Below are 26,702 nucleotides of genomic sequence, written 5' to 3'. Positions count from 1 at the left end.
CCTTAGGTTGTTGTGAGCCTTAATTTACTAATATTTGCAGAGAACTTTGGGATCCTCAGATGAGTGCTGCTGTGCGAGTGCAAAGTATTTTATTATTATTATTATTATTATTATTATATAATAACAACAACAACCATATGCTTTATTTTTCTGTTTTTCAGGCAGCATTTTTCTTTACATTTCCTTGATATAAAATTTACTGAAAGTATGATTTTAAAAGGTCGCTTTCCATACTTAGACCCCGATTCAATAACTCACCAAAGCACCTGATTAACTCCCATTGGCTTGAATTACTTACTTCGATATATTTTAGAGTCAATGGGATGTAAGCATTTGCCTAATATAAATCCATGCTTAATTATATGCTGGATAGGAATGAACTTAAATGCATGGTGAAAATTAAACATGTGTTTTTGTGCTTTGCTGAATCACATCTTAGACATCTTACTATATTTAACTGTAGTCGGTGACAGAAGTTATACTAACCAGAGTTCTCAAACTTTCTTAAAGGCACTCAATGGCAATCTGAAGAGTTCAAGCTGATTTTTTCCATCTGTTAAAATCATATTAAAATACCTTATTTTTTCCTAATATTATGCAATTGCTGTAACTGTCACTGCGATGCTGTTATGTTCATAAATAGGAGGGGAACTGGTCTGTGCAAATGGGGATTGAGAAGATGTATGGGACAATTGCTGCATGGATACATACTTCATGCTATGAAAAGGTTGAAGATACCTAGGTCAGAATACGTGTGAAATAGGGAGAACAGCAGAAGAATTCAAAAGTGTCTGTCCTTTCACATCAGTGGAAAGTTTGATTACAATGGGGATTGGTCATGATTAAAGAAATTGTTCTGCTACTGCTATACAGTGAGTTCTTAGCAACTTAGAAGCTTTTAATGATTGTTATTTTGTTTATTTATAAAACTGGAAATTACATCATTGGCATAGATGAATGTAATGACTTGTCTTTCTGGCTTCCACCTTTGTGATGTGGAATGCATGCCTACAGTCAAAGGGGTTGAATGGTGACTTTGTCACATGACTGTTCATCTTACTTGTGTCTTTTTCCCTGGATGGTTTGAGAACTTTGGATGTGTATTATAAAAGGAGTTACCATCCTTTGTATCAGAGACAAAGGGTGGTCTTGGGCTTAAAACACCTACACTGGAAATCTGAAAAGATTACACTCAGATCCATCTCTGACACAGACTTCCTGTGTGATCTCTTGGCTAATACACTTAATTCCCCAACTATAGTATACTTCCTTTCTCACATCTGTCACCTCTATTTAGACTGCAAGCTCTTTGGATGGTGGACTTTCCTACTGTTTAAATGTTGGGACCTTAAAGTGTTACTGTAATATAAATAGTAAAAGGGTACTTGATAAATCAATTCATTCCATATTAAAATTATTATTTTAATATAGATGTTGTGTATTGATGATATTAGTGTCCAAGAACACTTTTCAGTTCCACAGACGTCTAAAAGCATGCTATGAATTTGCTGCCAAATTCATTGAAGGCTATCATTGAATGCTGGATATAGTACAGTTGATTCCAAGCCCGGATCAGACTTCTGCTGGTTATAAAACTTCGTTAGTCTTAATATCAGAAAGATGTATAATCTGGAAATCAGCCAAATTTACAATCTTTGTACCAAAAAACCTCACTATCTTCCTTCCAGCATTATTCAGTAGTGCAAAGCTCCTTCTATATGGGTGGCGTCACAGGCACTTTTCACCATTAAACTTGTTTATTAGAGTAGTGCCTTAGAAGCTATCAAGAGTGGTAGATGCTATACAGACTAGTAGACAGTTCCTGCACTGAGGAGCTGTACTGCTGTAGTGCTTCAGTTCAAACACTACCTGTGCCAACAGGAGGGGTTCTCCTGTTGGCAGAGGTAACCCATGTCCATGAGAAGAAGTACCTAGGAGGACAGAAGAAGTCCATTGTCTACACTAAGTCTTAGGTTCCTCGAGGATGTGGATTTTTCACACCCCTGAGAGACATAGCTATGGCAATGTACTGTACAATGTACTGCAAAGATAGTCATGGGATGAGAGAAGAAGTAAAACGCAGAAGTAGAATGAACAGGGTTGGGGGAGCAAATGCCATGTCAGTTGTACATATTACTGGGCATTGGGGATTAGATGTGAGGGATCAGCTAACTGGAAAGAAAAAGGATCGGGGGGACATTAAAAGGAAAGGAGACAAGCTGAGCTAGCGATGTGATGGGCAGGGTCTCAGGACATGTGAAGAGTCTGAAACGGTGGGTGGGGTGGGCTGAAGATAACAGCCAATGAGCACAGGACAGAAAAGGTCCAGTCAGAACGATAGTAAGTTTCCTGAATGTCCAAAGGCCCTTGCCTTGGCTGCTTCTGCTGATGATCCTACTGGCTCAGATCTGGCTGGCTCCACTCCTCTGTTTTCCTCCCAGGATCACAATGGGGTTGATAGCCACTGCAGGCCACAGGGCAAAGTGGGAGGGGGCTGGCTCCGTGACCCCAGAAGGGCAGGGCCTAGGGTGGTCAGCCCTCAGAGCCACCCAGACTGTGGCACCGGGCCACCGCCCCTCCCTGAAGTGCTGCTGTAGTACTTTAGAGGCGCCTAGAGCAACGGCATTCTTTGTCTCCTGCCCCCATTGGTGGATCTGCATAGTGCTAAGGGCCTCATGGGGATTAGTCAGTGATGGGTTAGTACATGGAAAATTAAAATAACAATGTATTTTTTAACAAAGTCTGTTTAAATCCTATTGTGCTAGGTGCCTAGGGTTCTTTGAGGCACAGGATACTTTATCAAAAAGGAATAGTTTTTTTTTTATTTTTTACATGTGGCCCAATTCTGATCGCAGACACCTAACCCCACTTAGTTATTTAGCATGCATATCGGTTAGTGTGTGCTACGGAGCCATGCTGGGGGATCGATATCTCATTATGAAGTATGGCACCAAAATGTGACACTGACCCACACAGATATGTTATCTCAATATCTGATGGGCAAATGATAGACATCAGAAATACTAGAACACTAAAGACTGAGGTTGTGAAAAACTTTGTGCGCCTTACAGAAATGACTTATACATATAACTTCTCTTAATTTGCCTTATGGCCTCTATTCTAAGTCTTTTTCATGCATTTTAAAGGCCAAAGTGGCACCTTTGGACCTTGACAAGCTGCGATCTAAGGCACAAGCCCCGTGTCAGAGATCAGAGTCTGACCTATACAAGACGAGGATTAAAATGTTCAGTTGTTTGGGAATTAAAGCCTGATCAAGGACTCCGTAGTGCAGTTGATCGAGATCAGCACCATGTCAAATTTCTATTGTCATCATCATGATTAAGAGAAGACATGAAGGGTGACCCCTGCCTTGATTGAATCTGTAATACATAATGAGAGTGGGGGGAACCTATTCCCATTAGGGGGGAGGGAGAAATTGCAACTTAAAAATGTAACATAAAATCCATTTTTTCAGCTATGACTCAGTAATGTAATATCTTAAATATATCAAAGAATCTCATCCTTGATACAACTGGGAAGAATGCTATTCACTTCAAAGAACAATTTAATAACATCTGCTTTCAAGTTTTCTGATATGAACATAACTGGGAGTAAGGTACCCAGCCCTGACAAAAATTTCTTCTCTGCTGGATCCCGAGAGAAGGATGACTGTGGTCCTAATTGTGCAACCTCTATGAAGAACATAGTAGGGCTCCTTGCAGGTACAAGGGTGCAGGGAAGGGATAGTTCTTCTTGGAGTGATTGCTCATGTCCATTCCACGTTGGGTGTGTGCGGGTGCACACCCAGTCTCCAGAAGCTTTTTGCCCTAACCAGTAGCCATAGGGTCAATACTGTGCCCCCTGGAGTGCTGCCAATATGGCAACCAATATATGCACTGCCCAACCCCGTCCCGCATCGCTCAGATCCTTCTTGCTGCGCTGCTGGTCGTTGAAGCTCTTGCTTTCTCTGCTCAGATCTTCAGCTAGTAGCCTACTGTAGTTTAAATAGTTCTTGAAGAAGTTTAAATAGTTTAGTGCTTGATAGTTAGTCTTATTGTTTTAACTAATAGCTGAGGCAGGGCTTTCTGTCCACCTTGGGGCCTTGGTGCTGGTGAATACCTGGCTCCCCAGGCTTTAAGAGTTTTGCAGCAAACAAATGCCAAAAAATGAACCCCATTCAGCCTGTTTGATTTGCTTAGGAGAAGGACACTTGCATGATCGCTTTCCTATTTGTGAGGCCTTTAAGCCCAGAACTTTAAAAGATAGGGCCCAATGCCTTAAGATCCTCTTAATGGAAGTGGCTCTTAAGCCTCAAGGGTCTCCTGCGGGAGTGGAGTGTGGAACCTCCTCGGTGCAAAGTGCGCCAGCGCTGTCAACCACGATGCCACCTAAGGACTCCCAACATCAAAAGCAGGTACAGGCACCATCGCCTTCTCGGTGCCATAGGAGTCAATTGGTGCCGATGAAGAGGAGGAGGCAGGAGAGGTATTGCTTGCCAAAGAAGTGGGGCAGCCTCAAGTCCAAGGCTCTGGTGCACAACTGCTGAAGGGCAGGAGACGCGTCCATTGAAGCCGGTGCAGAACAGGAGTCCACAGGCACTGGACTTACCCTGAAATCTGGAAGCGTTTTGAGTGGCACAAGGACTGCGACTGATGATGGTGCCGGGTCCTTTTCCACCTATGGAGGACTGGCACCACAGCCCTGAAACGGAGCGATCAGGGCTCATGGATGTGACACCAGCACCAACTCCTGTGCTCATGTCAGCGCCAGAACCGACACCATATTCAGTGCCGAGCGCTCCAGTGCCAACCAAACAGACTGTGGGCCAGTTTCAGATGCCCTATACTCCAACACTGGCACTGTCCCCAGCACGCATGACATTGGCGCCGACTCTGATGGCCCCACTGTGGTCATCTGCCTCTGAATTGGCATTGGAGTCAGACTCCTTCTACTCGAGCTCTGGACAGAGCGGAAGCTAAAGAAGGTTGCACCATAGCCATCGCAGGCACCATATGCGTCACTTGGACCATACAGGTTGGCTGCTGGCTTCACAGGAGACTCAGCAGTCTAGACCCCCTGGGTATTCCATGAGGCACAGGGCCAGGCCGTTGGAGTGCCTTTAACAGTGGTGGGGGCCCTGCCGATCCCACACTTGGCACCATCGGCTTCACTGGGCTCCCCACCACTGGAACAAAGACAGGAAGCAGTGGTCATAGTGGAGCCACTTGCTTGTACTGCAGGACCGTCGTCGGTGACGTTGCAGTGGGACTGGACCCCCTCAGTGCTGGTACCATCTGTAATTGTACCTCTGGTGCCAATGGGGCAGGCACCAGCCCAGGCATCAGCAGTGACCCAACTACAGGGAGTGGTAATGGTGCCATCTGTGCCTCCTGTGGGGGATTTTTGGGCCAGACGGTGCCTATGCCAGCTCTGCCTATGGTGCCCCCCTGGTTTGCCCATAATTTCCATGGGGGGCCAAGTGCCTGAACAGGTCACTACTGCCCTTCCCCTCCAAATGGAGGGGCAAGGACTATCATCATCTTCTTCCCAGGATGAAGTGGTGGCGGGTTCATCGGCCTTGCCTGTATTGGAGGATGGCAGGGCTTTTCAACAGCTCCTTAGGAAAGTGGTCCAAAACTTGGGGATGCAAATGGAGGAGATCCAGGATGAAATGGACTGTGTCACGGACATCTTGTCCTTCAAGGTCCCACCAGGGTGGCTCTGCCCATAATCAAAACAATTGCCATTATGGCTAAATTGGTCTGGCAGACCCCTTCTTCTGCCCTTCGTACAGCCCTTAGGAATGAGAGACAGTACTTTGTCCCGCCCCAGGGCAATGAACATTAGTTCACGCACCCCTCACCTGACTCCGTGGTAGTGGATGCTGCTAACCATAGAGAGTGCCCAGGGGTTCCAGCGTCCCTCCCTGAAAAACAGAGAAACTAAATGCTTGGACCTCTATGGGAGGAATGTCTATTCAATGGGTGTGTGTGAGGGGGCTGCAATAAAGAATTGCTAACCAGTAGGCTCTGGTTAGGAGTTATGACTATAATACAGTCAGCAGCCTGTCTAGGTTTTCTGAAATGGTGCCAACCAAAGCCAAGCAGGACTTCACAGCCATGGTGGAGGAGAACAAACTGATTTCAAGGGTGGCCCTGCAGGCAGCATTGGGTGCTGTGGGCACTGCCACGAGGGTTATGGCCTCTGGAGTGCAGCGGGGGTTGGTTGCAGGTTTCTGGCCTGCCTTATGAGGTCCAGCAGACAATCCAGGACCCCCCACCTTTGATGGTCCTACTCCATTTTCAGATGAGACATGTAAAAGCCTGCATGGTCTGAAAGACTCTAGGGCCACCCTCTGCTCCTTGGGCCTGCATTCACCTGCCAACCACTGCAGGCATTTTAACCCCTGTCCTCAGCAAAGACAGCTTCCACAGCCACAAAGGGACAGCAGTAGAAGGCAGAACAGGACGAACAGGCTCCTTTCAGGCCAACAACCTCAGGGCCACCAGAAGGGCCCACAGGGACCCAAGCCGCAGTTTCAATGACATGGTCGGGAGCGTCGAATTGATCTCACCCACTCCATGATGCGCTGGGACTTCTGCATACAGCACAACATCATACTGCAGGCCCTTTACCTGCCAGGTGGGCACAATTCACTGGTGGACCAACTCAGCAGGTCCTTTACGGATCATGAGTGGTCTCTGCACCCGGAGGTCTTCATTCTATTTTCCAGAGGTGGGGATATCCCTGGATGGAAATATGAAAAATGAAAATGAAAAATGTGGGACGTTTTGCTCCGACCTCACTCAGAGCACAGGATCCTGGGCAGATGCCTTCAGTGTTGCCTGGTTGGACAGGCTGATGCATTCCCTCCAATCCTCCTAGTTCACAGGGTCCTCCTCAAGATTCATTCAGAAGGGGCATGGATCATCTTGGCGGCACCAGCACGGGCCCGTCAGCAGTGGTACTCAACCCTCCTGCACCTGTTGATCAGCAAGCCAACGATGTTTCTGATCTGGCTGGACCTGCTGATGCAGCAAGAGGGAAGACTGCAACACCCCAGTCTCCAGTCGCTGTACCTCACAGCATGGATGCTCCATGGCTGAGGCACCAGGAGATGGCCTGTTCAGATCCCGTAAAGGGAGTATTGCTAAATAGTAGAAAACCCTCCATGAGGTGATTTAATTGGCCAAGTGGAAAACGTTTTGGGTGTGGTTGTCTCACAGAGGGCTATCCTCCCTCACAAGCCCCCCATCTGGTTGATTTTAGATTATCTATGGGGTCTGGTACAGAAGGGCTTATCCCTCTTCTCAGTTAGGGTGCACTTAGCTGCTATCTCAGCCTTTTACCTGCGTCATGGAAGGTCATGGAAGGTTAGGCTGAGAGCTCACCCCACATTTTTACCTAAGATGGTCTCCATGTTAACCAAGAGATTGCCCTACCGGTATTTTACCCAAAGCCCCATGCCTCGCAGAGGGAGCAATGTTTGCATACCTTCAAGGTTAGAAGGGCGCTGGCCTTCTGTATGGATAGGACTAGGCCCTTTAGAAAAATGCAACTCTTTGTGGAAGTTGTTGATAGAATGAAGGGCCTTCCAGTCTCCTCCCATCAGATTTTCTTCTGGATAGTGATGTACATCAAGGAGTGTTACAGGATCAAGGGGTTCCTCCCCTGCCAGTTTGGGCACCCTTCATGAGAAAGCAGGTGTTGTCTGTGGGGTATTTGGTGCAGGTGCCTATCCAGGACCTCTGTGAGGTGGCAACCTGGTCCTCAATTCATATGTTTACAGCACATCACACTTTGACGCAGCACGCACAGAAAGATGCTGCTGTGGGCAGGGCTGTCCTGCAGTCCATTTGGGGCTCCAACCCCACCTCCTAAGCATTGCCTTGTATTCACCCAACTTGGAATGCACGTGAGCAATCACTCGAAGAAGAAAAGACAGTTACCTGTTCTGCAACTGTGTTTTTTGAAATGTGTTGCTTATGTCCATTTCAAAACCCTCCTGCCTTCTCCACTGTCAGAGTAAGTGGCAAGAAGGAACTGAGTGAGGGAGTGTGTGTGTGTTGGGCAGTGCATACACTGGTCGTCATGTCAGTGCTACTCCAGGGGGGCACTGCACCTACCCTATGGCTACTGGCTAGAGCAAAAAGCTTCTGGTGACTGGGCATGCACCCACACACACCCAACTTGGAATGGACATGAGCAACACATCTCGAAGAACACCAGTTACAGAACAGGAAAAGGTCTTTTCAGTGATTTGAGCATTGGCCTACTAAACCCAGGACTGTGAGCTCAATCCTTGAGGAAGCCAATTAGGGATCTGGGACAAACAGATTAAAAAAAAAATCTGTCCACAATGGTGATAGGGCCTGCTGTGAGTGCAGGGGACTGGATCTGGTGACCTCTTAGGGTCCCTTCCAGCTCTCTGAGATAGGTAGACATACCTGTGTGGAGTAGCTTGCTGGTTCAGGGCTGAATCCCCATCTCCTCCCTGTTTGTTGAAAACCCAAGCTCAGCTTTATTCTCCTACTTTCTTAAAAAAAATCTTTAGATCCTTAAAATTAAAGTCCTAATTCACTTTTACAGCAGACAAGGAACTTGGCTTGGATCCAGGAATGATTTTTGCCTCATTGGGTCTACTTCAGGTAATAATGCTGTTTTCTCCCTCACTTGATACTGTACCAAACCTAAATGCAAAGCTACTCAGTGAAATAAGTGCAGAATATTCCTACCCAGCTGGCTCCATGCTCTCCTTTATATTCAATCACGAAGAATAATGAATCAAACGATTGCAGTGGTAAAATCCAAATGTAGATATTTGCTGTCCCTACTAATGAGAGAAAAATATAGTAGACCATTGGCCTAAAGGCTCCAGCTGTGATTCCTTTGTAACTTAGAGTGCATTAAAAAAGCTTCAGTCAGCAAGATAAGTTAATTTTTAATGACCTTTATAAACTGTTTTAGCCTGGAACTCAGGAGCATCTCTTTAAGATTAAATTTTAAATCCTTTTAGCTCAGGATTGCTAAGCATCTACAGACATTTTTGTTTCAGAAAAAACCCTATACAGAATCTATAAATAAATTCTGTTTGTGGCAATTATTGTCAAAGAAATGATTAGCTGAGATGGCACTCTTTGTTTTTAATGGCTCTGTCTTTACAATGCTAATCTAATAGTACTCTCTCTCCCTTAATGTAAAAGTTGCTTACAGTGTGCATCATTACCAGTTGCTGTTGCCCACATTTGCAAATTCTTGGAGAAGCAAATTGAATTGTCACTGATATCATCTTCTTTCATGAGACTGTTGGTTAGTTAGATTAAAAAAATCACAATTTCTTCCTGGAATGCACAGTAGCAACACTCTCAGAAATTACAGACCAAACCTATTAATTCATAATCACACAAATGGAGTCAATACAATGCTGGTGGGCTGTGAATAGTGTGTAAGGCATTGTCTGCGCTTCACTCAGCTTAAAGAACTTCCTTTCATTCCATTCTGTTGGCTTGGAGTTCTGAACACCCCCAGCTTTTATTGATAATGCTAACAGTTGTATTGGGTGGAAGCATATAGTGACTCCAAAACACAACTCTGGGCTCCTTGCTACAAATACTATCCCTTCTCAACAGAGCACTGGACTGTCTATTCATATAGATTTTTATTTCCTAATAAAACGTAGCATTTGCTCTTTTTTTTTTTAGTTTATTTTGATTATTTATATTTTGTTATAACAAAGAGTGAGTTAGTCTATTGAAATCAGTGGAATCACAGGGGTATAAAGCAGGTATCCTGTAATGGTGGATTGAGTCCTGAGTATTCACAGGGCCATGTAAGGAATGAGAGGTCACAGAGTGTATTGTCTTGTGTTTAGATTAGAGGACAGCATTCTATATCCTGTTCTTCCACTGAGAGGTCACACAGTTAGACCTTGGCAAAGTTAATTAGCTTTCCTTTGCTTTAGTTTATACCCATTTGTATAAATATTTCTTATTTAATGTTTATAAATGGCTATATTAATCTCTGAGATCAGACTAGATGATCACAGTGGTTCCTTCTGGCCATAGAATCTATAGCTCAGAAGGATTTGTTGTTGACTGTAAATAATCTCTTCAAAATTCCTCTTTCTGTGATACAGACTCAAAAGGAATTTGAAATTCTTTTGGGCATTTTATGGATTATGTAATGTAATTTTATGTAATTATGTAATGTAATGTTATGTAATTTTAAAAAATATAGCTGGCTAGTAGCCAGGGTTCCCTTTAATTTTTTCCATCCATTGGGCAGAATACATTTTGTTATGTGCACCAAGGCACATGTGGATGTGCACCATCAGTGGAAATACCTGCTGCCCACTGTGGGTGGCTATGGGTACTCTGCTAATCATCTGGGCGGAACTTGAATCGCTCCTGGGCAGCAGCCCAAGCACTCATCTTACATGGAACACTGCTGGTAACCCATGCTGGGCATTTAATTTATTCATTTGCAAGGCAAGGGTTTAACAACTCCTTCAAAAATGCAGAAAATAACAGTAATGTTTTGTATCATGCTAGCACTTTTAATGCACACTTGAATAACCTCGTGTTTAAAAACAACTGTTTAGGTAAGTTTTTTCAACTTCAATTATATTCAGTGATGTCTCTTCTTGCGTATAATATAATTAATCAGGTTACCTGCTGCTTCTAGTTTGTAATGTTTTCTGGCTTCACAAAAGGCTGAATAGAAATATACTGCTGCATCATTTTCTTCAGAAGTCATATCTTCTGCTCAGTGCTGAACTTTACAAAATGTGTTATTGATCATATACATGATTGGATGGTGGTTACTGGAGGGAATACCCTCTGTAAATTTCCTTTGATCCTACTAAATGTTGTTACCACTCTGCTACAGGAAATAAGTGAGTGTAATGATTTTAGAGTGGCAGTATTGTTGGCTTTATCAAAGATGAAACACTGCCGGTGTTCTCTTAGCAGACTTTACAGTTGGACCACCACGAAATATCTGAAGACCATGATTAACTAGAAATAAAAGAACAAGGCAAAAATCGATTACTACGACCTTAGATTTATGTCTCCATTGCACTCTACATACATCTCCGATTTGTTTTAACTTCATGGATGGGTATTTGATATATAGTGGAAAGAGGCTTTTGATTTTGATTTATTTTTTGTTTATTGTTTTTAGAATTCCTCTGAGGAATTCTGGAAATCAATGATTAGATGTATGTGTATTTGGGTATAGATACGGAGATGCAGTGGCAATTGATGTATCTGTGCATTTTACACAGACAAGGGGGCTTCCTTAGCACACTGAATTCTGCAATCACAAGAAAAATGGATTCAGCTTATGTAGAAGAAAGATGAATCTCTTCTGCTTGGTTATATAAAATGATCTGGGAAGCATAATGTGGGTTCTCACACATGTGTAGAGAAGTTTTACCATTAACTTCAATGGGAAGCAACATTGGACCTCTTTTGTTTTATTTGCATCATAGCAATATTCCAACCCCAAATGTTCAGAAATCATGAATTAGGTCCCAAAAACATGAAAGGTTTTTTTAAAATAAATGTTGGGATATTTTTAAAAAATTGGCTTCAGGTTTCTGAGCCCTCAGGGTATGATTAGTCATATTTTGAAGCTTTCCTCCTCAACCATGATGGCTCAAAATGTACTTAAAAAAAAAAAAGTGAAAGCTGGGATTTTTACCTAATCCCATGACACCAGGAGCTGGGACTCTAAGAAAATCATCAGATATCATGAAACCTGAGATAAAATTGTAACAGCTGGCCACACGTTGTGGCTCCAAGCAAGCACAAGAGCTCCCGTTGCACTAGGTACCATCCAGATGCAAAAAAACAAAGGCAGCCTTTGGCAGAAAAAGTAATCCAATTGTTTTGGACAACTCCTAACATTGCATGAAACAGATAGAAGGAGTGAAGAGAGGATGCGGTTACCAGCAAGTTGTGCATAGTAAAGTAATTCCTAGGAGACAGATGAGGGCAGACATCACCTCAAACTGTGCAGTACTTTTAGCTATTCACTTCTATAAAACAGCAGCATTGATGATTTCAGATTTTATAACAAAAAGCTTTGAAGTTATGTAGGACAGAATAACTGAGCCATCTCTCAGCTGTTCTGTATAAGCAACCCAGTCAGCAATGTTTAAAGGCACAGCTTTTAAAAACACACCATCCCATCGCCTGCATCTAAAGCAGTAAGACAAACATGCTTATCTCCATGGTTTAATCCTTGCATTACTTCCCTCTCCTCTTGGTTGCAAGTGTATGTTACAGCTTTGCTTGCCTATATTGTTCATCATTTAGTGCTAGATCATTACAGCTCTGCATAAACGATTTTTTGGGTCACTAGCAGCTCTCCAATTTAAAAAAATGGCATCAAATGAAACATTTTGTTTTGTGACTCTTGCCTGAAAAATTAAATCGTTCTGGAAAGAAACTGTTTTGATGAGGGCCATAAAGTGATTATAAATTAATCACAGTTATTCCCATGATTAAAATTAATTTCATTTAATTTGCAATTAATCACACTTTTAAATAATAGAATATGAATTATTTAAAATTTTGGATGTTTTCTACATTTTCAAATATATTGATTTCAATTATGACAGAATCCAAAGAGTATGGTGTTCACTTTATTTTTTATTATAAGTATTTGTACTGTAAAAAAACCCCATCTTCTGGGGGTCAATTTCAAGCATCTGGTGGGGAAGCATGAAATCAAAGTATTTGGGGTTGGTCGTCAACCCTGTGCTTCTCACTCTTGTGAGGAGTAAGGGAGGTCAACAGGAGAGCTTCTCCTGTCAACCTCCCTCTGTGAGGACGGCCAGGTAAGTCAATCTTAGATAAGTCGATTCCAGCTACACAATTGCTGTAGCTGGAATTATGTCTCTAGTATGGGCTTTAACGCCGAGTTTAGACCTGGCCAAGAAGAGGCCTTTCCTATAATTTTTCTTCTGCACATTTATTGTCTTTGTTTGTGACATTCACAGGTCATGAATTTGAGCATCAGAAGACCTTGATCTTCTGTTTAGCAATGACCTGTTCCAGCTCAGCTTCTGTGAATTCTTCAGTCCTGCCAAACCTACCAATAACAATTTCTGGCTGAGACATGGCTTTGTGAAGAGAAAGAATCAGCCAAAGTCTAATCATGCTTGTCCACTAAGGCTACCCCTAACATTGCAATCAGTTGCCTTAGTTAAGTGTAAGAGTGCCACAAAACCCTGGAAGATGCAATGGTATTCTCCCCAACTTTTTTCTAGCTCATCAGCTATAGACTAATAAGGTCAGCTTTGCTGTAGGTAAAAGTCTGTTTTCAGTCAAAGTTTTCCTAGATCTCCTGCTGCTGTGGGGGGCCGGCTGTTTATTTTGGCAAAATATCATTTCTTTATAGAAAATGTATGTATAAGAGTCTTGACACTGGAGTCAGCATGAGAGAGGAACCCCTCCTGAGCAAACTCCTGTCATCTGGGGGGCTCCCCCCTCCTTGAAACCCCCTTTCCATCCAAGCAGGGGTTTCTAGCAGCTTCTATCACTGTATTCTTGCTCTAGGCAGCTTTATCGCCACTGGCGATCTGCACCTGCATCAAGTTGACAGAGTGTGACTCAAACTCAGAAAACAGGAACAATGCCAGCCCTGTAAAAGGGCAGCTGGCCTAAAAAGTTTAACTGGTGTGACCTGCATGTGCCCTACCTATGGATATCATTTTGGGTTAAATTCCCCCTCTCCACCAGCGATAGCTTTGCTAGAGTGCTCACATCGGTACTTGGAAAGAAAAATAATCAAATCTCTTTTTTAGATGATTGCATCGAAATTGCTCCTTGAGGTCTTGAGTTTGCTTCTGCTCATGCTCCCTGAGATCCATGTTGGTGGCTGCTTAGAAGGTGTAAACTCTGCCTGCAAGAACAATGGGTCTTGTCATTCCCACAAACACAGCTTGCACTGGAGTTATGATCAAAGGATCCAATCCAGAAGCTTGAGCTGTGGATCGAGCCCTGCACCGATGCAGAGCTCCCATTAATACCAATGGGACGCCGCACAAAGAAAATGTTGAAATTCACACAGTGTCTTATTGAAATTAGAATGACCAGACAGCAAATGTGAAAAATTAGGACAGCAGGTGGAAGGTAATTGGGATTTACATATGACAGATCCCCAAATTTTGGGATTGTACCTATAGATTGGGACATCTTGTCACTCCCATTGAAATCCATAAAACTCTATAGGGATATACTTACTTTGATCAGACGGCAGAATCAGGCCTCAGCCATTTTTGACTCATGCAGCAAGACAATAAAAGAGGCAGGAACAGACCCCACATCACCCGATGCCTCGTCCAACTTCCTAAACATATTTAGATGGATAAATTAGAAAGAGAGAAATGCCTTAAATTATCTCTTCCAATCTAAGGAAAATCCTCAGATTTAAAAATGAAACAAACACAACCCTTTGTTACAATAATCAGAAAATAAGTTCTTCTTCAAAAGCTTGTAAATAGAATGTTGCAGACTGAGCTTTTTTGGGATTTTTTTGAAAATCCACAACTATTCTAGAAACTCAGGAAATGTGCTTTGAAGATATCTCCGTGAATCCCAAATCTCTCTCCAGTTCTGCCTAGTTTAAATCTGCCTTATAGCCATCATCCACCACTCTACCTCCTGCTTAGAGTATGTCTACACTTGGCGATGGGAGTCTCAGCTCATGCAGAGGTCCTCAGGCTAGGTCTCTTTCAACTAGCAAGCTAATAGTAGCAGTGCAGATAGGTTAGCATAGGTAGCAAGGAGTGGTGGCATGGGCTAGCTGCTACATTGATAGGGATAGCATACAAGATCTTCCAGTGCATTATGTTATATGCAAGTCTTTGGTTCCTAATGGTTCACCATCTGACTTATTAATATAATTAACCCTGTTATGCTATACTAGTGTGGAGACAACTGCACCATTAACATTGTTTCACTAGGGCACTTAACATCATCATCAACATCAATAACTGTGGGCTCAGCACTATTTCCTTCCATCTTTCCCTATCCAGTGCAGAGTGGACTTAGTTTCTGTAGACTAGCTCCGCACCAATCTACTACATCATCTACCCATTCTCTGTGGGGTCTGCCTGTCCTATTGGAACCATCCATTATTCCAAATACTAGCATCTTGATTTTTCACTCATCGTTCATTCTGCAAATATGTCCAAATAGTTGTAGCTTCCATTTTATAACCTTCTGCAGCAGGTTCTCTTTCGGCTGTATCTTCCTATATAATTCCTCATTGGTGACCTTCTGAATCCATCCTATTCTCAGAATCTGTCTATAACAACTCCTTTCCAATGCCAATATTCTTCTTTTTGAATCTTTTGTTATCACCCACGACTCACATCCGTACAACATGCTGCTGAATACACACGTTTTCAAGATGTCCAACTTCATTCTTAAGCTAATTGCTTTGCTTTTCTGGATCTTATCCATCACCTTCAAACTCGTTCTTGCTTTTGCTATTCTAGTCGCTATTTCCTTCTTTCAGTCTAGATCATACATTATATTGCTCCCCAGATATGTGAACTTCTCTACATTTTCTTGTTCAATACCATCAACACTGATCTTCCTTCCTATTTCCCTATCTCCAAATACCATTGTTTTTGTTTTATCGATGTTCATAATCAGTCCATACCGCTTCCCTCTTCGTTTTTGCTAGCTTCTCCTCATCTTCCTCAATGATAACTATATCATCCGCGAACCTCAAGTTGTTAATTCTTTTCCCGTGCACAGATAACTAGGGTACTTGGCATCTGCCAATCAGAGCTGTTCTCTGGGTAGACAGACATCTGCGAAGTCTCTTCTGTCTGTACTTCGTAAGAAGTCTACTGTAACACAACATTACCTGTGCCCTTTGCTCTTCTTCTTTTGCACCAATCTCCCTGTGTGATACCATTTACTTTTTGCAGGACTAAGCCACCTGCAATTAAATTAAAACAATTCTCTCTTTGATGCAACATTAATGGACAGGTTACTGCAGTTAGTTATTGCCCCAGGCTGAGGCTATCCTGCAGCTTTTTCAGCAAAAAGGACCACGGGGTAGGGAGTGTGCCATAGGCAATCCCAGTGCTTCTTGGCTCTACTCAACTTACTAGGGAAACATGCCATTACCTCTGAGTTCTGCTGCCCTGACTGGTCAGTATGGTGTGGGTGGGAAAGGAGCTAAGGTTCTCCTGCCTGTCCTTTCTGGGGGTGCTTCTGCTTCAGAAGGGGTAAGTTAGAAGTAATCCCCATGCTTCAGACAGCATCAGGGGATTGCAACTGGATTGGCCCTGGGCAAGGACGAAAGAATGCTTGAGCACTCTGTTCCAGCAGCCATTCAAGTCAGTAGATATTAAATCTTGTCATGTAATGGGTATTGACCTCTTCTTTAACCCTGATCCATGCCAAGTGACTAGACCATGACAAAATTTGTGTTACAATATCATTTGAAAAAGCAGTGGGAACTTACCCCACAAAAAACAACCCCAAACTGAAACAACAAAACAAAACAAACAAACAAAAAGCCAATCAAAAATACAACTACCAGGAAACATGTTTTTTTTTTTTCCTACTTGGGTAACTCACACTTAGGAGTTGCCCTTTGAGGCCACATGAGTGGGTCATATAGTCCAGCATCCTGTCTCTGACAGTGCCCTGTACCAGCTGTTTCACAGGAAGGTGCAAGTTTTTTCTGAGCCCCTTCAGTTAGAGATGACCTTTTGTTCTGTAGCGTGGCTGGAAAGATTTCCCTCTGTTTTGCTAAAACAAGTAGTCACTTCTCTAGACCAAATCTGGAAGGTTTGAATCAAGAAGAGACAAATAGAAAGCTATGAGCAAGTAAAACAGAGGATTCAAATGGAAATTAATTGCAACTTTTAACTCCAGCCACCCTGGGATGCCTTGTGCTCCCCATCCCCCACAATCTCTTCTGCAGGTCTCTCCCTGTATGTGGCATCCATTTCCCCATGCACACAGCAGATCACCAAATTACAGTTTTCAAAGGGACAGGCAACAACCATGGTCTCTAGGGCTTCCACAGCCTTGTGTTGAAGTATAAACTGTCTAGAGGGCTGACACAACTCATTTCCCAAGCCAGGATTTACTGGCTGCCTTGTCAGTGCTGCCTGATTGGGTGGGCAAGAGAGGGAAGGACATTCTCATCTCTGGATTAGGGGTTTAAAGCAGTGTTAGTTACATAGGGCTTGTGCTGCCTCTCTGCACAGGGATTAATTTTTACTCTTTGGCTGTGTCTAGACTAACCCCCAGCTTTGAAGGGGGCATGATAATCAGGCTGTTGGGAGATTGCTAATGAAGTGCTGCAGTACATGTGCAGCACTTCATTAGGCTAAATCTCCCCCGTGGCAACTCCGAAGTGTCAGACTTCAAAATGCTGGCTTGTGTGTAGTCGCAGGTACTGCAAAGTGCCTGCGCTTCTCTGAAGTCCCTTTACTCCTCAGGGCACTTCGAAGTACCCAGGGCTGCACGCAAGCCAGCACTTCGAAGTTACAGACTTTAAAGTTGCCACGGGGGAGATTTAGCCTAATGAAGTGCTGCATATGCACTGCAGCACTTCATTAGTAATCTCCCAACAGCCTAATTGCCAGGCCCCCTTCGAAGATGGGGGCTAGTTTAGACACAGCCTTTGAAAGCCATCTCACTATGGAAAAAAATTGGGAATTTCTGACAATTTGGTGAATTTTAGCATGAATGGTTATTAGGCCAAAAACTATTCATTCACTCCTTGGCAATTGTGTCTGTTTCGCTGAAAAACCATGCATTGAGTCAATCAGACAGTAAATATAGCACCACCTACCTCGTGTAACTGATCATACAACAAGAATACTGAATTTCTAGGTGAACTGTGTGTGAGTGGCCCATAATCTGACAAACATTTGTTATAACAACTAAGTATGGGTTGAATCTCTCTAGTCTGGTACTCTCTCATCCAGTAACATCCATAGTCCAGTATGATTTTAGTTAGCCAGACAACCGCTTATCATGGGTGTGACCAAGTTTTCCTTGGCCCCATAAAGTTTGTTTCCAGCCACCAGTCCTGGTTCTCAGTATTCTGTGCTGTTATTTAGCTGTAATTTACCCCAAAATGTCTTCCAAGAGCCCACTAAGCAGTAAAAGTGTTGGCAATGCTGCTAGACAATATTGACTTCTCATGGACTAGAAAGATTCAACCTGTACTGCTATAGTTAAAATGCAGCATTTTACTGTTCTGTTTATTCTAGACAAGCTCTATACCTCAAAATATGGTTTAGCGTAATTTAAGTGGTGATCGGTGCCTCTCCTTCACTGGAATGAATTCTATCTACCATTAATTATTTGACCTCACTAACCCCAGCAACCAGAACGCTGCATTTAATTGCAATATAAGGTCCTTGTGCCCGTATTGTGATCAGGCAGGCAGAAATACCCATGATTTCTGTGGGGCTCTGAGCGGGAGTAATGGTCCATTTGACTGGATGACGATGCAGCCTTGGGGCATAGAAGTTTTAACTATTACGCAAGCTCTAAACCTAATCCATTTATTGCTTATTGAAATAACTACCACTGTGTATGCCTAGAAGCCAAGGCACTTTTATGGTAGCCACTTTTACAAATGTCATAAAGATTCAGTCCTTGCCAAAGATGGAGAGACACAATACAAGACAATTTATTTCCAGAATGATTCTGGTACAACAGTGAAGTATCAAGAATAAATGCATGTAAATTGTAATCACCTCCCTCAGTACACATACAAACACTCCCACCTTTGTAATCAACTAGTTACATGCACACATTTTACTGCATGATTATAAGAACGCTAAGGCCTAAAACATCTTTAGAAAACATTTGGACTGTGAAAGAGTTAAATGCTGCGTACAATAGATTCCAGTGATGAAGCCTCTGATTAATATAATTAAAAGCCTGGTTTAATTGCATTACCCTCCATTAGCTTTCACTGTATTTTTAAGGCCCTCTATACCTAATCCCCAGTGGGGCTTTCATCCCACGTTGATTCAAGTGAGATTGCTGCTTTCAAAACTGCACCTTTCATCAATCTCCTATTAATTAGCTAAATGCTGCATCATATTAAACATTCATGCATTCTGTTGAGGCTGTGCCATAATGAGAGCAGAGCTCATGATCTGCCCAGGCTCGTGTTTGAGACTGGTCATTGGTATTCTAGGATAAGTCAGCTTACTGTAATTTGAAATTGGTCTGCCGTCCCATTAGGAATCTGCCCGATCAATACCAAGTGAATTAGAGTTTCAGTGATCTGATTAACTCCCCATTATTTTCTACCAGGCCTGATTTAGAATGCATGATGAGACAATATCCCAGTTTCTTTGCTTTATCCCAGTTTAAATGAAATATAGACATCTGAGGAAGCAGTGGCTGTGCATCTGATTTGGATTTGCTGTAATAAAGTCAAACATTATAAGTGTCTGCCTCATCATGACACCCATAAGAGACTGAGGGCTGCCTCACCGTGCACAGAATGAGAGACAGCAAGTGAAGAGAAAAAGGGAAGGAAAGGGCAGGGCTTTGCCTGCAGTAACTAACTGCATCAGTGCTATATCAGTCACCTATTTCTCATTTGCTAGCAAACACTTGGAGTTAGCTGATAGCACCTAGCTGACACATGCTATTGGCAGGGCATATTCAGTGATCACACCTATGGATACCATTCATAGCACTGCACACGTAGTGAGCCGCATGGGAATGTTTCTGTGTTTGTTGGGAACAGAGATGGGCCGAAGAGGTAGTGTTGAGATCCTGATTCAGTTGGAGTTTGGTGTTGGAACAGGGCTAAGGTTCAGATTTGAAAGCCTATAAGCTCAAGGAACTTTTGCTATATATAATAGACTAAGATGGAATTAAATCGTGTGGCCTCATCTAATTCTGTGACTGCTCTACCAGGCTGAATGTTGGAAATGTTTGAGAATTTCCTAAGATTATTTCTCCTCACATAGGCTGCAGCTATACTACATTCCCCTGTCGGAAGGGGAATGCAAATGCGACAGATCAGAAATGCAAATTAGGTGCTGATTTACATTCTGAAAACCTCATTTGCATAATGGCAGCCACTCACTGTTCTGGAAGAGCTGTTTTCAGAAAAAGCCAAGCAGTGTACACAGGGTTCCTTCAAACACATGCTGCTGGTGTAGATGGGAGCCTTTTGAAAGGACCCCCTGGATTTCAAAGGCTCCTTCTTCCCAAAACCAAATGGGAAGAAGGGGCTTTTGAAGTCTGGGGGTCCTTTCAAAAGCATGCCGTCTACACAGGCGGCGCATGATTTGAAAGTGGCATTTTTGAAATACGTGTGGCTGCTATTATGCTAATGAGGTGCTGTATATGCATGGCAGCGCCTCATTAGCATCTGCCAAAGTGACTCATTAGCATCCCCCTTTCAAAAGGAGGGTGCTACTGTAGCCATGGCCACAATGAACACTATGTTCATTTTGTTATTGGCAATGGAATTAAAATGGTTGGATAATCTTAAATTGTTTGAAAAATGTTCTCAGTTTGATGCCACTGGAAAACACTGGTCAAAGCATATGGCAGAGAGCAATCCTGCAGTCATCGAGACTGCAGTTCATTTCCATTTTTGATGTCTTATGATTGTGATAACATGCTTCAGGGAAACAAGCCGAGGCATGAACAGTGGATCGTTGATTATGATAATGTGCTAAGTCCTCTGCCTATGTGGAGCACACGGCCTGCACATCCTCAGAAGGAAGGGTTATATTCTCTCACAGAAATCCCTTGAACAATATCCATGTAGCCAATGCTGTATCGTTTGTCTTTGGTTAGTTATGGCAGTGGTTTCTCCCTTCCTTTGAAGCATCAGCTATTGGCTGTTGCCAGGTATATTAAAGAACATGGGGTGGGGAGGCGGGGTGCAGGAGAGAGAGAGAGTGAGATTTTTAGAGGTATTTATGCACCAAGTAGAGCTTTCAAAAGTGCCTAGGGTTAGGTGTGTAGGCACTTTTGAAAATCACCGTAAGCAACTATCTGAATCTTTAGGCTCCTAAATACCTTTTAAAAATCTGGTAGTAGACGGAGAGAAAAAAGCAGAAAAGAGAAGAACGTTACAGATTCAAACAAAATATTTTCTGTGTTCCCCTGCCAGCTATCCTAGAGTCCGAACCCATCTTTAATATATTTCCAGGCATAAAATAATACGCAGTGCTGCACATTTTGTGTACTAATAGGCAAAAAAATATGTTGCAATCCCCTTGAGCATGTGCAATAAGTATATTAATATTAATTTATGTCTTTTGGAAAGTTCTATAGATTTGCTGACTTGTACAAGTGCAATACATAAACACATAGATAAAAGTTTAATGCATATTCCTGCAGCCATCACCAGTGTGTTGACACATAAGAATTTTCTCATTGCTGCTTCCTAGCTCTTTAAAAATATTATAGTGGATGGGAGATAGATACACAAATGTAACAATGCGTTGGTTTGGTCATTTGCAAGAATTGAACCTGGAATCTTACATTCTAAAAGCATAACTCTCTGTTGCTTGAGCCAAAATTTCAGCTCTGTTTGCAGAGAAGAACAAAAACCTCTTCCAACAGCCCACTAGAGGGTGACAAATACTAATGCTGGGTTAATGTGGGTTACATACTGACCTGCCTGAAGAAGCTTTTCTTGAATGTCAGAGGTCTATGGCAGTGCAAATCCTCATACAGGCCAACACTTACTAACAAATCAGGTGGTCAGGTCATTGATTAGGGGTTGAAACCTCTGGATCTAAAAGCCTGAACTCAACCATCTGAGATAAGGGCTGGGTCCATTAGCACAAAGGTAATAGCAGACTCATGAAACACTTCATAAGGTCAAGCCACTACACAGGAACAAAAGTATGTGCACATTCTGATACACAAGGCACAGAACTATACCTTTCTTACAAGAAAACTAAAACACAGCACAGCAGAAATTAATTTGCTTAGGAAAGCTCTACCAAAATACACATGAGGCATTAAATCTTGCTTTTGGATGAGTGGTTACATGTGAGTGTTAGAAGGATGCTCAAAACTCAGCAGAAAGGCAACCCAGTTGTCTTCATTGAGCTTTAAATCCAGACTTTCACATGGGTGGGAAGCCATGGAATGCAAGCTGGTGTTCCTAATGGGGTGGGCACTGCTCTGTCCCACAGAACATGACTGTATCAGTACAAAAATTCTGTAAGCTGCAACAAGTACTAACAGTCAGTATATGCTCCTGCAAAGAGATGCAGTTTAATAGCCTGGCAAGAAACATCCCATCCTGCAAAATGTGTCTTGCTTTAGAAATACACCCATCTATGCCCTGTGACCTTCTCAGTGCAGGATTTTGGTTATAAAACCTCAATTTAGACATGTCCCTCTCTAGCAGTCAGTCTGATATATAGACATACAAAATCTGCAAATTTGCTGTTCCAGATTATCAAAGCCCCTCATTCCATCACATAGGCTTGGTTCAATGCTGCAGTTCCACCAATGTATTTCAGGGCACAAGATCAACAGTGACAGCCAGTGTCCTTGAACAAGACTTCAGGGATGTGGGTCCCTTGACCTTTGTGGTGTTGGATGGACCTGAGGAGGGAAGCAATGCCTCTGTGTGTGGCACTACCTATGAAAGGGGCATGGCTTAGACAGCTGAGGCATGTACTGATCAAGGCTTCATTTGGCTTGTACTGAAGTAAAGGGCATGATTCCCATTGACTTAATAGCAGTTGTGTTGGGTGATGTCTACAGACTGGCTCCAGGAGGAGCAATTCTGTGGCACCCAGCTGCTGTTTAAAGCTGCCTCACTTCCTGGGAGTTATTGGTACAAATGCCTGGAACTGAACGTGCACAGATATTCGGGGGTTGGTTTGTTTGTTTTGACTGGCTTTCTTTCAGAATTGAAGCATTGCTGCTATGCCCAAAGAGATTGACTAGAAAGCACTTTCATCACAGATTTTGAAAATTCTGTGATATGTGTAGCATTCGGGGTTTTTAAAAAAATCTAGTTTATTTTCTCTGATTACGGAATTTTCACTATGGTGCCCAGTTTCTCAATAAATAAATAAACAGTGTGCAAATACTGTGTCTTTTCTGCCATATTTTCCCCACTTCAAGCTATTTTTATTACCCACACATGCCAAAAGTTTTATTTAAAAATTCAAAGCTACACCACACCAATTAAAAAGTTAAAATATTCATAGAACCCTGACACCTTTTCTTCTGGGCCCTTGTATTTAAGCACAAATGTAAGTATATCCTTATTCAGCAAAGAACCTAAATATGTGCTTAAGTCCCATTGGTAGCTGAATTGCAGTCCTCGTTGGGGTGTTAAAATATATAATTTCACCACTTTGTCAGTAATTCCCCATACAAAAATGCCTAATTATGAAATAAAAAGATAAATAGATATTTCAAAACTGTCATAAAAATACACAAAACAAAACTTCTTTAAATATATAGGCTTTTTCTTTTAAAAATGTTACAGTTACAAAATCCCAAATAACATTGAACATACAAATGCTGTAGGATTTTAAATAAATATGTGATGTATTTTCTGCTCAAAGACATGATTTATTTCTTTAATGTTTTATTATTATTTCAGAGAAACCCATATAGAACTCTATTAATTAAAACTCAGCCTGACACTTTAGCTCCATAAGATTTAGAAATTAGTGGGATTTTATCTCATTAGTGCATTTATTGCAGTGCTCGTCCTTTTAATTAAGCATTAAGTCCCTCCAAGGTGAATTTTATCATCCCATAATGCATCTGGGCTTCCACTACTTCTCTAAATGTACATTATGGGGTGACAGCCACTTTGGAAAGACCTTAAATGTGATATCAGTATAGTTTGATCTTTTGTCTTTTTCTCCCTCTTCTTTTTGATGGCTCCGTTTTCAATTTTTTATCCCCGGTCTTTCTGAAATATTCAGGAATTGCATTATTAAGAGCTGTGTGTAAGTTAAAATTAAGACCTAGTTCCAAACTGTCTCACAACATGAAGAAATCTGTTTTCAAAGGATTTTAGAAAACCTATTTCCACACACAATTTCTTTCATCTTCATCATCATCTTCATCTTTCTCATCTGTAATATAAATCTTAGTACTCATAAAAAGCCTGATCCAAAGCCCAGTGAAGTGAATGGGAATCTTTCTGCTGGCACGAATGCAGTTTTGATCATTCCCAGAAGGTGTTGTATTGAGAACCTTGAGAACTTCTGTTTTTCCTGCTTTACCCACCAAACAGACACAGCACGAGCAGTAAAAGCTTTCCACCCTCTGGGTGCCTCAGCTCTTTAATTTTGGGCTGAGCGAACTGAGCAGGAACAATGTCTCATTCAATACCTTGACAGCTAAGTCTGTCATCAAGGATGTTAATCATTGCCATTTATCTTGCAGAAGCACCGAGATGCCCCAACAAGTGAGCAAGTCCCCTGTTTGCTAGCTGTTGTGTAGGCGTGTAATAGAAAAGACTGTCACTGCCTTAAAAGACTTTACGGTGTCTCCACTGGATGAAAAACATGTACATAAAACACAATATTTGGGTGGGGAGAACAGAAGAAAGTCACAATAAAATTATCACAGAGTAATAAAAAGCAGTGGCCACTCTCTTGTGATGGTGGCTTTTGCAGTATGGCCACTGGAGCAACAGAAGGTGCAGTCAGGCTGCGTTACAATGTTGCCAGCTCACAGTTTTTGGTTTATTTAAGCCCATGCCCCTGGACTCATATTATTTCACAAGAATCTTGGCGTTCTTCTTTTTCCTTTTAAAAAGCCAGTTTCCAGCTCTTGTGATTGCTTTCAAGAAAAGCTTGAAAACATGACCCAAGTTCACCAAAAAAGGGTTTAAAACAACAAGGCAAATAATAAGAACTCTAAATAGATTATTTAAAAAACTCCCATGATTTTTGAGCCAATATCATGATTCTGGGGGCATGATTCGTGATTTGCCAACCCTTTGACTCCACAGTACGACGTATAGCTGTCTGTCATAGCCATATTAGTCTGTAGGTTCACAACTAACAAGCAGTCATAGACTTATAGAATCCTAGGGCTGGAAGGGACCTCAGGAGATCATCTAGTCCAGCCCCCTCCCCAAATGAGGAGCAACCCCAACTAAATCATCCCAGCTGTGACTATGTGAAGCTGGGATTTAAAAACCTCTAACGATGGAGATTCTACCACCTCTCTCAGTAACACATTCCAGTGCTTCACCACCCTCCTGGTGAAATAGTTTTTCCTAATATCCAACCTACACCTCTTCCTGTGTAACTTCAGACCATTGCTCCTTGTTCTGCCATCTGCCACCACTGTGAACCATCTTTTTCCACCCTCTCTACAGCCCCCTGTCAGGAAGTTGAAGTCCTGTGACACTTTAAAGACTAACACATTTATTAGGTCACAAGATTTTGTGGGTAAGAATTTGGTCTTACCCTTGAAAACTCATGACCTAATAAATTTGTTAATCTTGAAGGTGCTACAGGACTGGATTTTGCTTGTTATATACAACAATGACATCAGGGTGAATTCTGGCTGTACAGTCCAATCTGAGAGGAGCAAGATCACAAACATCTCACTGGAATGTGTAGGGCTACCACTTAGGACTTGGCCTGATGCTTGGGTTCCTTTTCAATCAGTTTTTAGGTCTGTTTTTTTCTCAATGTGCTTCCAACTTGTATTGATATTTGCTCTCTATCAGGTCTGTCCTTGGCTATGTCTTCAACATTAGCAATATTTATGCTGCATGTGAGTTCAGATTCTGATACAGGGGAGTCAGTGAAGAGCTTATGGTGATTACTCAGCTTGCACTTTCCAAATTTCAGCTCACCACAAAGGATTTTTAGGGAGGGTCTGTGGTATGTGATAACAAGACTTGCTCAGCAACAAAGTTCCCAGAACCTTCCCAACTATCATGAGTACTGGTGATATACATACATCTAGGCCTAAACCCCAAATGCAGCCCCATTAGTCCAGCTGGGTGCTGTGAAGATGTATGTGTGGATCGAGGACAGGAATCCTTCTCCTGTCCCTGAGACAGCAGACTGCAGAGCAACCAACAGAGGTGTTTGTGTGTATGTATGCATGAGAGAGAGAGAGAAATCAGAGAGCCTTTGTGAGGTTCCCTCCCCCTGCATGGTAAAGAACAAGGGATCTGTGAAGCAGCAGATTAATTATAAAATTCTCTTCTTGGGTGTGAGCATACATCTCCCACTGAAATTAATGGAGGCCATGTACACATCTGGGTACAGAATGTGTCTCTAGAACAAGAGTGAGCAATAATTTTCACAGAAGGGTAACTCCATAAATTTTTGTGCCTGTTGCTGGCCGTCTCTGGGGCCCCCCAGAACAGTTGGTACCTTGAGCAGAAGGGTTGGGGCTGGGGGCTACAGAGTCAGACAAAGAGTGTGTGTGTGAAAGAGAAACACTTTGCATGTGAGAGACAAACTTGGTGACACAGATTGAGTGTGTGCTGCAGTGTCTATGTGACAGTGACTGTTTGTGTGGCACAGACTGGGTATGGGTGACAGTGACATGGTATATGCAGCTGCAGCTGTGTAAGTTTCTGAGAGAAGCCACCCTCTGTCTCTTTAAGGGAACTCTGTGCTGCTCTGTTATCTCCCTGCTCCTCTGCTCTGCACACCTGAATGAGTCACTTACAATCCATGCTTCAAACTGCAGCAGCTC

This window comes from Carettochelys insculpta, chromosome 4 (genome assembly GCF_033958435.1).
Source record: "Carettochelys insculpta isolate YL-2023 chromosome 4, ASM3395843v1, whole genome shotgun sequence".
Taxonomy (NCBI): Eukaryota; Metazoa; Chordata; order Testudines; family Carettochelyidae; genus Carettochelys; species Carettochelys insculpta.
The sequence above is the reverse complement of the archived record's forward strand: the minus strand, read 5'-3'. Positions refer to the sequence as shown.